Source organism: Pholcus phalangioides, unplaced genomic scaffold, assembly GCF_987345545.1.
Source record: "Pholcus phalangioides strain wild (caught in Gottingen) unplaced genomic scaffold, Ppha-v1.0 ptg000009l_1, whole genome shotgun sequence".
Taxonomy (NCBI): Eukaryota; Metazoa; Arthropoda; class Arachnida; order Araneae; family Pholcidae; genus Pholcus; species Pholcus phalangioides.
In genome coordinates this window covers 15934474-15949238 of record NW_028301602.1, presented here as the reverse complement: position 1 = coordinate 15949238, position 14765 = coordinate 15934474, and the positions used below count along the sequence as shown (strand labels likewise).

The 14765-nt window shown below is 36.2% G+C and overlaps 1 long non-coding RNA gene across 1 annotated transcript; it reads left to right on the top strand.

Moving 5' to 3' along the window:
- Nucleotides 1-7777: 7777 nt before the first annotated feature.
- Nucleotides 7778-13536, top strand: LOC149082100 (uncharacterized). Its single transcript, XR_016193287.1, has 2 exons — nt 7778-7873; nt 13032-13536. It is a non-coding gene; the product is annotated as an uncharacterized LOC149082100 (long non-coding RNA).
- Nucleotides 13537-14765: the final 1229 nt, after the last annotated feature.

Below are 14765 nucleotides of genomic sequence, written 5' to 3'. Positions count from 1 at the left end.
TGTTCTTTATCTTTTGTTTAATAAATGGGCTTTACGAATAAGTAACGTTTGTTTTGTTTCTGAACCTTTATTTGCCGGAGCTGGCATTATCCTCAATTTATGGACATGAGTGTATTATTAATCCTTTAATTAATCCTTTATTAATCCTTTCATTGGTAAATACTAATAAAATCTTTTTGAAATGTTTTAGGTCATTTTAACTTATGGTAATAAATCTAACATTTATTCTGATTCTTTTAGTATGATTTTATATCAACCAATAATGAAATATGTATGAAATAAAATTATAAAGTACAGAAAGTTATCTAAAATTATTGAATAAAACTTTTATGTACCAAATTTGTTTACGTATTATTCATTTCTTCTATCTTACCTGTACAAATTAAGAAATTTCTGAAAACATGAGATACCCTTCTGATAATAACACAGTGGCACTTTACGAGTACTGCATATGTAATACAGGGTGAGCAAAAAGTCCACAGAAACTTTATCTAGATAACTTTATAGATACATAACTGATATCTAGAAACTTTACTAAATTCATAAAAACTGGAAAAATTACCGAAATAAAAAACGGTTTGCAGGGTTAGCATCGCCAGGTCGCGGGAATTTTTTTGACAGAAAAAAATAACTAAAAACAGTCGAGAGAGCGAGAGCGATATATATATATATAGGTGGCGCTGAGTTACACAAGTCAAAGAAAAGATACGCATATAATGAACAGAATGCCTGGAAATCGTTTATTACGGCAGTATGTGTTCCACATGAACCCCCACCGCAGATAATAACACATTGCAGTCGAGTCACAAATCCAGCAACGGCAGAGTGCAGCAGGTCCGGATGTATGCATTGCACCTCTCGGCGGATCGCGCGCTTCAGTCCCGACAGAATGGATGAACCGGATCGATACACATTTCTTCCACTTGTGTACGTCAGTTCCACCTATCGGCTGTTTTGAGTATTTTTCCTGTCAAAAAGTCCCCGTGACCTAGCAATGCTAACCCTACAAACCGTTTTTTTTCCGGTTTTTTTCCGGTTTTATGCATTTTTAAAGTTTTTACGGACTTTTTGCCCACCCTATGTTCAGTTAGGCCTCTCTTGATACTACAAAAAACATATCTTTATGATGTGCATACACTTGATGGGAACATGGGTGTTACGATTCGAGGATGATGTTGCTCTCCGCTATACATACGAAGGTTTCTAACAGCTGGCTGATGCGAGGATATATTTTGGAAAGTGGAAATTCAATTTGCCTCGCGGGAAGTCGAACGCCCTAGTCCCCTAGACTACAGAGGCAACGGACGTCTCAATCTTTCCTTGGTGCTCGTGGGCACTAAACGGGATCGTATATCGACGGTCGGACACAATTCGGGCCAAAGCTCGACTGAGCTCCTCGTAGCTCCCGTTCAATGCACACGAGCTCCAAAGAAAGATTGTGATAGCCGTTGTCTTTGCAGCCTAGTGGTCTAAGACATGGGCTCGATTCCCCTCAAGGCCAGTTGAATTTTCTCTCTTTCCAAAATATATCTTTGCATCAGCCCAGCTGTGAAAAACCTTCGTATATTAGGTATTGTCTTTTTCTTCAGAAAAGGGCGAGAACGCCAATCTCCCCAAAAACACATAATTCAGTTTCCCCACTTTTGCAGGCATATTACAAGTTCTTACTCTTTAGCAAGAAGGAAAACGTCACACTTCTTATCTCCAAGTGGGCGGTGATTTACCCATGAAATAACCTTAAAAAAATCTTTGAAAAAATAATATAGAAATTACCAATTTAATTTCTTTTGTTTTATGATTTTAGCAAATGAAGTATGTAGCTAAAAGATTTATCAGTTTTCTCCAGGTTATTGATTACATTTTTTTTTTTTTTGGATTAAATGAGAAAAATCAAAAATTTCTGCTCCTGTAGTAGAGTTTCTTCACATATGTCAATGAAAAAAAGAGCATTTTGCGTAAAACATCTGCCATCTAATAGTTTTACTCAACGTTAGAAAACATATTTTTCCGAATCGAACCCCCCCCCCCCCCCCCGCCACAAATTCACTGAATGAATGAACGCCAGGTGCTCTGCCACCGGACTTATCCCGTTGCCGAGATCTCTTCCAGCCCAGCTTCGTGGCAGAGTCTGGAACAAAGTTAGTGTGTAGCTAGTGTTGTGTATGATATTTCAGTGCTGCCATCTACACTTCAAATTGTGAGTGAAGTGTAATGATTGAATATTTGTAACATTGTAGGCCTGTTGCTCTCTGTGGCGAGACTTTTTAACGGAGAGATCGGCTCGCATTCGCGCCTTGAAGTTGGGAACCACAGAAAACCAACTTCAGCCGACCACCACTGTAGCACCAGTGGGGGCTTTAACTCTGGACCTCACGATACCAGTCCGTCACTATAACCACCTGACTACAGCGGTTCCACTACTTGCCTGAGGAATATTTTTGTTTAAAAACAGATATGGTTTCAAAGCGGAACCACCGGCCCTCAAAAGGTTAAAGTGAACTCATGAATTTCAAGTTTATTGAGTGGATACATTTACAGCGCACAAAACCGGATCAGATATGACAAGTGCAGACGAAACATTTTATTCACTGTTGTATTCCTGTGTACGGGGTGATTCAAAATTCTTGATACATACTTTTCAATGGGAAAAATACTCCCTGAACAATCTTTTTTCTTTCGTTGTAGAAATGTATAGTTGAATCACGATAGCAAAAGCACTAATGCAACGTTTACGTATATAAAGGTGGGGCATTTTTTTTTTTCTGTGGAGTTTTGCTGCAGCATGTGCCATTACCATTCTAAGGGCAAATAGGGTATGATGAAGCAGGCCCGTTTCCACAGAGAAATGTGGAATTATTTTAACACCACATTTGAGGAACTCTTATTTTCAAGGAAAAAAAGAACATTTCCACTTTATTTAGAAATGCACTTTTTTAAGGGATTGTGAATTAGTGGGATAAGCCCTGTGTCGAATTACGCAAAAGATTTTATTCTAACGGGAATATTTTTGGTCGAAATTACAATGTGATTGGGTCGTTCTACTAAAAGGGAAAAACACCGAAGTGAATGAACATATGCAACTTGTTTATTCACTTCGGTGTTTTTCATTCTAAAGGGAACATAACAACTTTGTTGTCTTACTTGCGTTGAGACTTTTTTTTTCTGAAACGGCACATTTTACAGAAGAGCTTTCAATGTCACATTTTACAGTAGTACCTCTCGATAAAGGACATCCATGGGGACCGAAATTTTTGTCCACTAACGAAGAGTGTCCATTAATGGATAATAAAATACACGGAGCTCCGTCGATGTAATTCAAAAAAAGTGTCCTTTAATAGTGTTTTTTATATTGTTCATGAGAGAGACAGAGAAAAAAAAGTATGGGCACCTTACTCAGCTAGGCAAAATCTTGGACATTCACTAGTAGAGGAATATAACCAGAAGTTTACCATAGACGAGCTTATAGATCTCTACAGCAACAGATTGTATAGCATCTCTATGAGATAGCATCTCTATGAAACTTCACCCCCCCACAGTGTTCTTCGTCTGAAATGACCACATTTACGTTCTTTTTGACTTTCGCTGAAATATTCAATGAGGGTGTCAATATTTGTCTTGTCAGGTTCAGTTTCTACATTGTCGTTTATATTTATGTAATCCTCTGCACTAACGCCGTAACTAGGATTTTTTTGGGGGTGGGGCAACATGATTTCGCTGGCCCGACTATGATTTCCCTACGAAAAAACTTGTCACCTCCTAAATTTTGAAGCCCGAACAATGCCCTCTCCTTCTAATTCTGCCCTGCTCAGCAAGCTGCAACCACGAAAAGCAACATGCATACAATTTTGCAAATTTCGAAATCTGAACATTACACTGATTTCTCCCGTAGCAGCTTTACCGAAAATGTTGTTACAATTTCAGGAAGAAATGCTTGACTACACGGCTTTTCAAACACCACAGCATCAAGTACGGTAACGGTTTTTACAAATATGAGGGTGGTTGAAGTAGAACTCGCATTGGCAAACAGTCATTGCATTAAAAATTTCGATAGAGGAACTAATATTTTGTGTGGTCCTTTGGTCAATTGGTCGCGAAACAGTCGAAGTTTTTGTGAGAAATTTTCCGTTAAGGGGTAAAATTTTCCTTTCCGTTAGATAGGTTCCGTTTTATCCAGGTTTTTTAATGTGTATTTTAGCATTTAAATCTCGGAACCACGATTTCTTTCAGAAGAAATATTTCCACTTAATACAGGTTCACTTGAAGACAGGTTTTACTGTATTACCTTTTTTTGCATATTTTTAACACAACGGACACGTAATTTCTCAAAAAACATTGTTTGGAGAAATAACCATCAAGTAACATTCACTCTAACGCAAGAGGAAAGTGCTCATACCATTATTTTTGCATGAATCTTAATCACAAATCCTTTCAAAGGAGAATCATTTTTCTTGCGTGGTCGTTAAACGTTCTAACCACTTAAATATTATCGCAATCCTTGTCGTTTGTGGAGAAAGACAAGAGAGGATTTCAAAAAGAATTGGTACATTACGCCCACGTATCTCCCCACGGTTCCATTACCGGTGTTTTATACCGTGGAGATTATAATCGCAGTCATGTACAGTCTATGTACATGGTACATACACGTCCTCACATTACTTAAGACATTCATCCATTTTTCGTAGTGGAAAATACGTCTGGATAATTTTTACAAGATGTTTTTTCCCTAGAAAGTAACTTTCAATGTTTTACATGATTTAGGACTTCTTCCTTTTACGTGTTTTCAAGTTAAGTGGTATTTTTAATGTTCAAAATGTGGTACGTTATTCTATGTATTTTTTTCTCAAAATCTCTGGGTAGTTTTTGACTATTAAGAAAAGTAACGAACTTCTCGCTATTCATAGAAAGACAGACGAAAATGTTAAGGAACCAAGTTTCAACCTTTCGAGGTCTAATTTCGAAATGGAATCGACGGCAGAAAAGGAAAAACCAGGTACTTCGTTGTTGCAACAACCCCTTATGCCGAATTTACACTATACCTTTTAGGCCGGTATTACACTATAAAGGTTTTCTAAAAGTCCTTTTATAAAACTTGAAAAATTCAACCAATAAGGTTATCGGTTGCATTTGCTCGAATGTAACCTATGAGCTTCATCGGTTGGATTTTTTAAGTTTTATAAAACGGATTTTATCCAACTTTTATAGTGTGATAACAGCCTTAGAAAAGTTCTTCTATAAAACTTGCTAAACGCAACCAATTAGCGTATCTGAACACTCGTGAACTTGATGTGATTTGATTCAAGTACACACAATTCATGCTGACCCCTTTACACGTGACCCCTCGCAGGGGGTGCCCTACAAAAAGTGATACTGACTCTGCTGCAACTTCTTCCCCCACATTTTGTGTTCACGTAGGTCCCCTCCGCGTTGATGATATGATTCTGAACTAAGCCCTGTAGGGCTCTGGTGAAGTTTTATGTATGTAGTTTATAATATCGTTATCTCATTTTATATTACTTTTTTTTTTAATTTTATCTCATCCTTTTTCTTTTTTGTCCTGTTCTTTTGATTAACCGACCGGAGTTTTTTTTTTTTCCCATCATGGCGGCACCCTCAATGTCAGAGCTGGGCAAATGGCCGAAATGGGCGAAGCCCGTCCAACAACAATGGTTCCTAGGCCCTAACAGTCACTTTCGGACTGACTACTTCGGTTACCGTGGTTCCATAACAATGCATTTCACACATGTATATGCCTTTACAATGGTCACTTCTTCTTTGCTGCCAGAATTATGTATAATACTTTATTATAACGGTTTGTCATTTTTCAATCCTCCCAGTAATTGAAGAAAACCCGGGCATTGCCGGGTATTTTTTTCTAGGACAATATATTTTTGAATGCGATAGGACCAAAGTATCGAAAAATACACACTCACACCTGATACTTCTGGATAGAGTGTAAAAGGGCATGATATACTGAATAAAAACAACTACATTCAGAAAATATGAAATTGTGTACCTGCGGAAGGGATACAAAATTAGAGTGGCTAGCCGCGGTCCCAATGAAATTCTGAAATGGCAAAAATTAGTGAGTGCTTTCTCTCAAAATAAGTCACACAGGTTAAAAACGATTTAATATCAAATTAGGTCAAATTCAATAAACATTAATAGTGCTAGAAGTCGAGAAAATGTCGCCGATTTACGAACTGGCCATCATTAAGTGGCTGGCTGTCGAAACCCTAGAATAATCGGGAATTCTCAGATAAATACTCTGTCTTTTCCCGCATAACGTGTCCAAGATTGCCGGCTACCTGGGTTTTAGTTAGCCAATTCGCTATGTGAGTAATATCAACGGCCGGGTCTCAAAGATTCTCCAAGAAAATGTGGCTAAAGCTAAATTGGCGATGCATAAATTAACTTCAAATTGATTTACAGTCTCTGCTTGCATGGTTTTAATACACACAATCTTCACGGTGTAATGAATTTACATACAAAACACGACCTGTAATAACGCCAGACTGTTTTATAACCTTACGAAACCCCGACGAGCATTCCAGTATCATTGAAAAGCTGTCTAAAACCGAGGCTGCACTCGTATCCACCCTGACTCAATAGCCGCTGTGGTGTTCCAGTGGTCAGAGTGACGGACTCGCATCGCGAGGACCCGAAACCAACCATAAACGACCAGCATTTTCCAGCCTCCAACCTAAGTCAAAGGAGCCACCTTCCTTCCCAATCTTCCAATCCATCTGGTCATACATTGATCGAAGAACGCCAACAATCACAACGCGCAGAGTGTTCTGAACGCAAATATTCGCCAAAGAACATCGGTCTAGGCAGGGTCAGTGCACACCCATCCTATGACCCTTTGCTTCATTGCAGCAGGGGGGGGGGGGGGGGGGAGACAAACATTGAAATCAAATATCTACTAATGGGGCTATTGGACCAGGCTGGACGTTGGTGTAATCCTTGCTTGACAAAAAAAAGTCTCACGGCTCTCACAATGACCTTCAGATTTATTGAACTCTTCAGTTTCCCTTCTCCTAATTCCTATTTTCCGATAATGCAGAGATATAATTCATCACTTCAAGAAAGTTTGTTGGGTGCAAATGCTCCAAGTATAGACCAAAACCCGACAGGACTAAGTATCTCCACTAGTCTTCTAGTAAATAACAAGCATAAATAAATGATTTCATTACGATTGTTTTCATATAGTAATCACATTTTTCTCGAGAGAAAATCGCTTTAACTTATCGAAAAAAATTATAATAACAAAATCAAGGTGATTTCCTCTGTATAATGTGAATGAATAGAAAATTTTTCCAATAGAAATTAAATCTGAATCAGAGATTCCATCGATTACAAAAAAAGAAGCGTGAAGATGAGAAAATGAAATCCATTAAAGAACAAAAATACAATCAAATTTTTATGCTTGAAGTATGTTCAGTTCTCACTGTCTGACATACTTTGTGGGCAACATCTGGTATCAATCTCTAAGTGAAAAAAAAAAGTGATACACATATAAAATTATATTACATGATAAAAACGTTTTTTATTCAGTGAATTTATTTATTTTTTTTCACCAGTTAATGATGTTCGAATCGAATAGAAAAAGGAAGAAATCCTGTTTTTTCTCTCACCCTTTTTTTTTTTTTCTTCTATCTTCTTTGATAAGAGGAAAGGTTAAAATAAAAATTGAATGGTATCGCATGAACTCGCTAATTGATCTCATATAAAGGGATTGATGGAGCGTGCCATCAGCGCCATTTACAAGAAAGGCGTTTGTATAGTCGTTGCTCACAAACACTCTGGATACTCATCAAACTGGAATTGATAAACATAGATATTGTAAATTCGTACTTAGATTTTACCATTGCAAGTGAGTGATTTTTTTTATTTTCTATTGCCGTAATGGGAATTTATAATCATATTTATTAGTTTTCATCTGTTCGAAATACAATTTTTTAATCTTTACCTGATCCCTACTGAATTTTTCATCTGTACTTGATTATGCGTTTTTCAAGAACACAGAGTTACGTGTATAACGTTAGAACGACGGATAGCGGTCAGTCGTTTTGAGCGCAACAGGAAAAACTGAACATATTTCTTATCCTTTACCGAAATTACTTAAAACAATATATCTATTCAGTGTTTTTTAACTTATTTTTGCTTTAAACCCTTGTTCGTATAATATTTTTTTTGGAATTCTGAACAAAGGGTGATTATTATGACAACGACAAATGTTGTATTTTGTTATTTTTAAAAAGAGGTTAGACTACGTTTTAATAAGCTCTTGTAATTCGTAGCTTACTTTTCACTTGGGAGTCTACTTAAGAAGGTTTGAAGTATAAAACGCTTGAGAAATTCGCGAAGAGATTACATTACATATGCGGATTATAAAAAAACAGTGAATAGTTGAATAAATCCTGAGTAATGTAAAATACATACGTAAGACCAATGTAGATAGCATTATGTACTGAATGAATTCATATTTTATCAAAAGCACAACGACACTCAGTAGTAGAGTAATAAAATTTCATAATTTCTGGCAGAAACTTCCTTTGTCAAGGATTTCAATTTTGTGTGTATGCATGGTACTCAAGACCTATATTTTCTCTACTTACCAACTATATAATTATTTTTTTTATCAGTCAAAATCATGATGTGCGATGTATTTGTATTTGTATAAAATAATGGCTCCAAACACCATACAGCAGGACCAATAGGCTGTGATATTTTGTGGCGCCCCCGGGGCCCCTCTACAGAAAATTTATAATGTGAAGAAATAAATGAGGAAATTTATGAAATATTTCAACAATCTAGAGATACATCGTTTGCGTGTGATCGCATGTCAAAATAGCTTTGCGGTCAAAATGGACGCTTCCGTCGTTCTAGTGTTAATCATTCGCAATGGTTTTCTACTCGAAACCTTAAACGGTAGTATGAGATTCCTCGCTGAGTGTAATTTCAGCTGATAGCCTCTTCTCATCATAGCTATGCCGATCGAAGAGGCTGTCAGCTGAGCCCGCAATCATCGAGGTACCTCGTACCAGCGTTTAAGGTTTCTACGTAATAGAAAAGCATTCAAATGATTCGAAAACATTAGGGAGCGAAGCAAATAATTTCAATAGAGGATAGTAGCAGGCGCTTTAAATTTTTCTGTGAGCTCATTTCTCTGGCTAGGAAAAGTAGAATTGATCCAATAAAATCAAGTTAGACGGTAGGGGAAGACCATGTTTTTACCGGAAATAATATTATCATAAATTACATAGAATAAAAAAAATTATTATGAAATTATGTGATGATAAAGATGTAAGACGCTTTAAAAATATTGTGAGGATGATATATAATCAATAAGAAGTATGTGCAGGGTACATAACTAACAGTACGCACCACAAATTATTACAGGCCAACCGTCGTCCTAGAGGCATACTTCCAATTAAAAAGTATCTAAATAACGTATGGATCTCAGATAAGTCATTCGTATTGCGGGAGGTTCTATAGTAATTAAAATAAAAGAATTAACTTCATATACGGACACCCTGTGCTCAAAAACCCAATTAAAGAGTTGTTGCCCTGTCTCTCCTGAGGTCGACAAAAATTCCACATTTCGAAGTACAACATACGCAATTCTAAGTTAGTGTTGAACAAAAGAAATTCCACGTTTCCAAGTGCAACATTAACTTCAAATATTGCACTTAGAATTGCGTATATTGTACTTAGTAACGTGGAATTTCTCATGTTGGCCTTAGGAAAGAAAGGGAAAAGTTAATTTTTTTTTAACTATACAACCCCTATACACAGTCACCCCTATATACGCCAGTATGATAATTTTTATCTCTTGAAAATGATTCAAAGCCACCGCCTATAAAATAACTTGTACTTCCTGACGTTCTGTAAGGGATTCTCATTAAATTCTCAGGATAATTTTTGTCCTTTTCTGTACCTCTTTTTTAATACAAATACAAGGCCACAACAGGCAAAATGCTCAACGAGGCGACTGAGAAAAAGATGCCCATAACAAATATGGATGTCATATATTTCAAAAATGCAGCAACCCAATTAAAAATGCAATTACAAACAATATATATACATGATACTATATATATATACTATACAATGCCCACGAAGAATACTTATGTTTGTCTTATTCTAAGTATGGACAGCTTCTCGATTCACACAAACATGTTTATCATAATTTTTTCAAACGTGTCAATTGTGTTACAATTTACTACCTCCGGGGGGTAAGCTATTTCATTTAGTAACAGCCCTATTACAGAAAAATTCCCTGCGGCACCATAACCTAAAATTGTCCCTTACCAATCGATACTGATGTCCCTTTGTAGAAGCAGCCGATTGACGGTGTATTAATAATTCGTAAAAGAAGTCAGATCGGAAATTAGGGTTATTATAATTTCGTACGCAAATGCTAATTCACATCATCATCATATAATAGAACGTGACGTAATCACATTTACAGCATAAGAAAAAAATTTATTCGCAACCTTTTCGTAAAAATCCATTAAACGGATTCAGTTTCTTATCAATAAACTCCCCGTTGACTAGTTTTCTATTATTATTATTCTACCTGGTCATCAATTCAACCTCATTCCCAGAGTAATCGAGCCCACAGATCGTCATATATGAGGTTATAATTATAAATTGAAACGAGCAGCCTACCATGACACCAATGACGTATCTCGATCTTTTTATTACGGCCATTAAGTGTGTGAGAGCTTTCACTTTAATCAGCTCGTCGTGCTGGGGTAGTTTTATTGTCTTGACACGCCTTTATGTGGTCCTCTCTCTTTATTATCGGCTGGAATACAATAAAAAGAAATACTTTAATGTAGTTTGTTTCCATTTTATTTACACACTAATAGCTTGGAAACTCGTCAGTCACGCCCCGAGATACGCTACCCCCTACTTACGCGACTTTCTGTGAAAAATGTCTGTTTCTTGCACTCAGCACCACATTTTGTAAGTGTTATGGAATTATAGCTGAAATAAAAGCTTTTTATTTAATTATTATGCTTACAATCAAATGAAACTATAATGTCTATTCAATCAGAACACCGCATCTAGCCAATCTGAGCTGATTTTTCAGGCGCTAATAGCAGGAACCGGGAAAGTGGCTTAGGATTAAAATCAGTTTCCCAAAGTAGGCAATATTGTCCCCTGGGAGTGATGGATTGGTCGGGGGATGTTAGAAGCTTTGAGTTTAGTATAGGATCCTATGGGTTGGTTTTTGAGTTAGGGAGAAGGGATGAGAAAAAAAAAATCTTTTAAAGAAGAAGTGAAACCGAGAAACTGTGATCTAAACACAGAGATATTGAAAATTGATTTGGACTTCAGAAGCATTTGGAAAGATCTTATTCCTCCTTGAAGAATGGCTTAGTCACCATTAAAAATACGTTGAATTAAAGATGATGTTATTTAAAAAATTTATTCACAATACACCCGCCACTTCAATTAATGTCGACACTTCGCTTAGTTACATGCCAAGAAACAAAAACTGTAACAAAAAGATTACCCTGCTTTTACGTAAAAAGTGCATTTCTTTCAATGAAACAAAGTGTTTAGCAAATATTGCACTACAAATGACTTTCGTTTGTACGTGTTTTGGAGCAATTTAAAAATATTTATAAGTTCTTTTAAGGGGAAAATTAATCCTATTAGCTCTTGTCATTAACAATACTATTTAGTTATTGATTTGTTTCAAAGTTTTTTATATATCGTCCGCATCATGCCAGAAGCACGAATTTGCAATGTCCTTGGAAAAGAAAGAACGTGGGAAATGGCGTTTGGATATTTACTCTACCCATGTTACTCTATGGAAGTTGTTTTCCCAAAATATTAGGTAACATGTGTTGTAATAGGGATACACATTTGCATTTCAGACAAAACTTAGATAGCAAAATAAGGTATCCAGCCTACTGATAAAAAAAAAAAGGAAGAAATTTGTACATTCGTGCTTCCGGCACGCAGGGGACGATATAGTTTTGATTGAATATGATATCTTAGTCCAGTATGAAGTTTTTTTACTTATCTCTAATATTTAATTTTGAAAATTTTCAAAAAAATACATTAAAAGCAACTTGCGTGATTTATAAAATTACGTGACATCAATTTAACAGCACAATATTGGAAGTAGAATGAAGAAAGCACTTTATTTCACAGAATGAACTAAAAGATTGAAATTTCATTGTGGCTCATTGTTATTTAAAATTTAAACTTTCGAAAATTTAAAAAAAAAGTTTTTATAAATCAAATATATTTATGTATGGATCTGAAATCTTTCAGTTCATTTTTTATAATCGTAACAATGCAATAAAAGCTCCCAATTTTTTTTCTAAATCGGTCAATTTTTTGTGAGTTATCATGAGCGCGTGGTTTAGAGGCGTTGTTTGAGAAATCGCATTTACAAAAAACATAAAAACCTCTTCACCCATACAATCCTTGTTAGAATTTTTATTTTCAACCATAACTCGCGTTCCAGGTGAGGATTTTACATATGGTTTTTAGTAGGTAATCCCGTCTTCTATATTCAAATTTAAAAAAATCGACAATCGACTTTTTGATGCTGTAACCCTTTATGTCCTACGATACTTTAAAGTATCGTAGATATTTTGAACGAACTAATTATTTCAAAAACTCATTGTTTTTTTTTGTCCTTAATTGAAACTAAAATGGCCTACCAAATAATTAACGTAACTATTTATTATTATTATGATAACATTTACACTTCTATTTTATTATAATTTTCTTCTTATTCTACTTTTCACAATGTCGGATATAAAGGGTTAAAGCGTATGAGACCACTTAAATAAAGAATCGGAGAAACTGAATTTTGATTGCAAGTTTTTCCCAAAAGTCTGGTGTTTTTCAGAAATATTGGTTCCAATCGATCACTATTTAATGTATTTGTATGCAAAATTGTACCCCGACTTACGAGCATAGCGTTGGCCCCCATCCGTAACTCCGGGGTATTACTGTACATTTATTCTCAATTCTATTGTTGTTGTTTTTTTTAATAGTTGCCTTCCTTCCTGGTGAGCAGATAGATATTGTCTTCTATAGAGGAACATGAAGACGTCTCGGAAGCGATCGTTCCTGGCAATGGCCCTCATACTGTGTCTTTTAGACGTGACGCTTTTCTCAACGCTGGCATCTGCGAGAGGCAAGAAAGGACAGCACAGTATCGAAGAACTTCTAGTTCTCCTTGGAGTATTGGCGAAGGTCTTGAAGAGTAACGGTGGCGGCAGTCAGCACAAGTCCCATTCTCAACCTATACCGATACCTATTTTCATACCCATGCATCACCATGGATGATAACTTTGGCAATGAGCGACTGTGTTTTTTCCACTCATTTATACGGTGTGTCATCTTTCATAGGTAGAAGAACTAGGCTATCATCATTATCATCATCGAATAAAATTTGACGGGTGTTTTTTTTTAATAATGCAGTATTATTATTATAATTGTATACGTATAATTTTGTAACATTTGTATCCACTTTGTACAAATAAATGTTTTGTTTTATTGTGGTTCTGACTGAGATATATGATCATGAAACGCGAAATACAGTCAAATTCGATTATACCGCCAATGATTTGTTGTTTCGGCCTATTCCCAAGGCTGTTTCTCGCATGAGCAAAGGAGTACGTGAACATGGCCAACAAATTAATTTTCAGGGCTCCGAAATTGACTTCCTGTTGTACTTTAAGCACAGCTCACATGCCTCCCTTTCCCCTGCGTGCGCCTCTACCTCAAAAAAGACTACATTTAAGAAGCCACCAAAAATTCAAATTCGCCCAAGGCCCTGAACTTATAAGGTACAGGGCCTACTTATTCCATACAGAACTACGTTAATCAACTTACTCATAAAGTCGATAAAAACGCAACGACCTCGAACATAACGGCACGTTTTTTGTTGGTTTTGTTTCCGTTTTATGGAATTTTCCCTAGAAATTCCGTGAAAATTAAGAATAACGGCTGAACACATTCAAGGAACGTTCGTCTTTTATTTTGTTGAAAAATAAATTATTACATTAAAACCTGTCCGATTTGGACACCTACGGTCCCATTAAAATCTGTCCAAATTAAATATGAGTCCAAGATATACAGGCGCAGTATTATGGACAAACGTAGAAACCAAACATAGTCCAACACACAGAAGTGTGGTAGGACTATGTTTAGTTCCATTCAAAACCGTCCAATGTAGTGAGGTGTCTAAGATAGAGAGGTGTCCAAACTAACATGTTTTTACCGTACATGTTTGACACTCCGACTTGGTCAGGACATTCCCGTATTTTACTCTAATTTCTTCACCGACAACGTTGATAAAGAAGTTCCATTTTTCATAGCTTATTCATTTTTATTTGTAATCTTTACAAAAATCGGGGCGTCGATAATCTGCATAATATCAAAATTATGTAATAATGTATATGTATTTTATTATAACTGAAGATATTCGTCATACACGTGTGTCATATATTTTCAAGCTTTTTTTTAGTGGCTATATTATAACTCACTGCATACTTTTTGTAGAAATTTTTTCCCCACCAATTTTTAGGCAAGAATTTGCGATTTCGCTGACACTTTCCGACGTTTTTCGCGAGAATCGACGAATTTCCTTGTTTACGCTCCGAATTTCCTACTTTTTTCTTTTCTTTTTTTCCAGTAGAATATGGTAACTCGAATCGTAATTGAATTTCGATTTCATTGCATAGTAGGGGGAGAGCGTGGTTATACCGAACAGCTGTGAATTC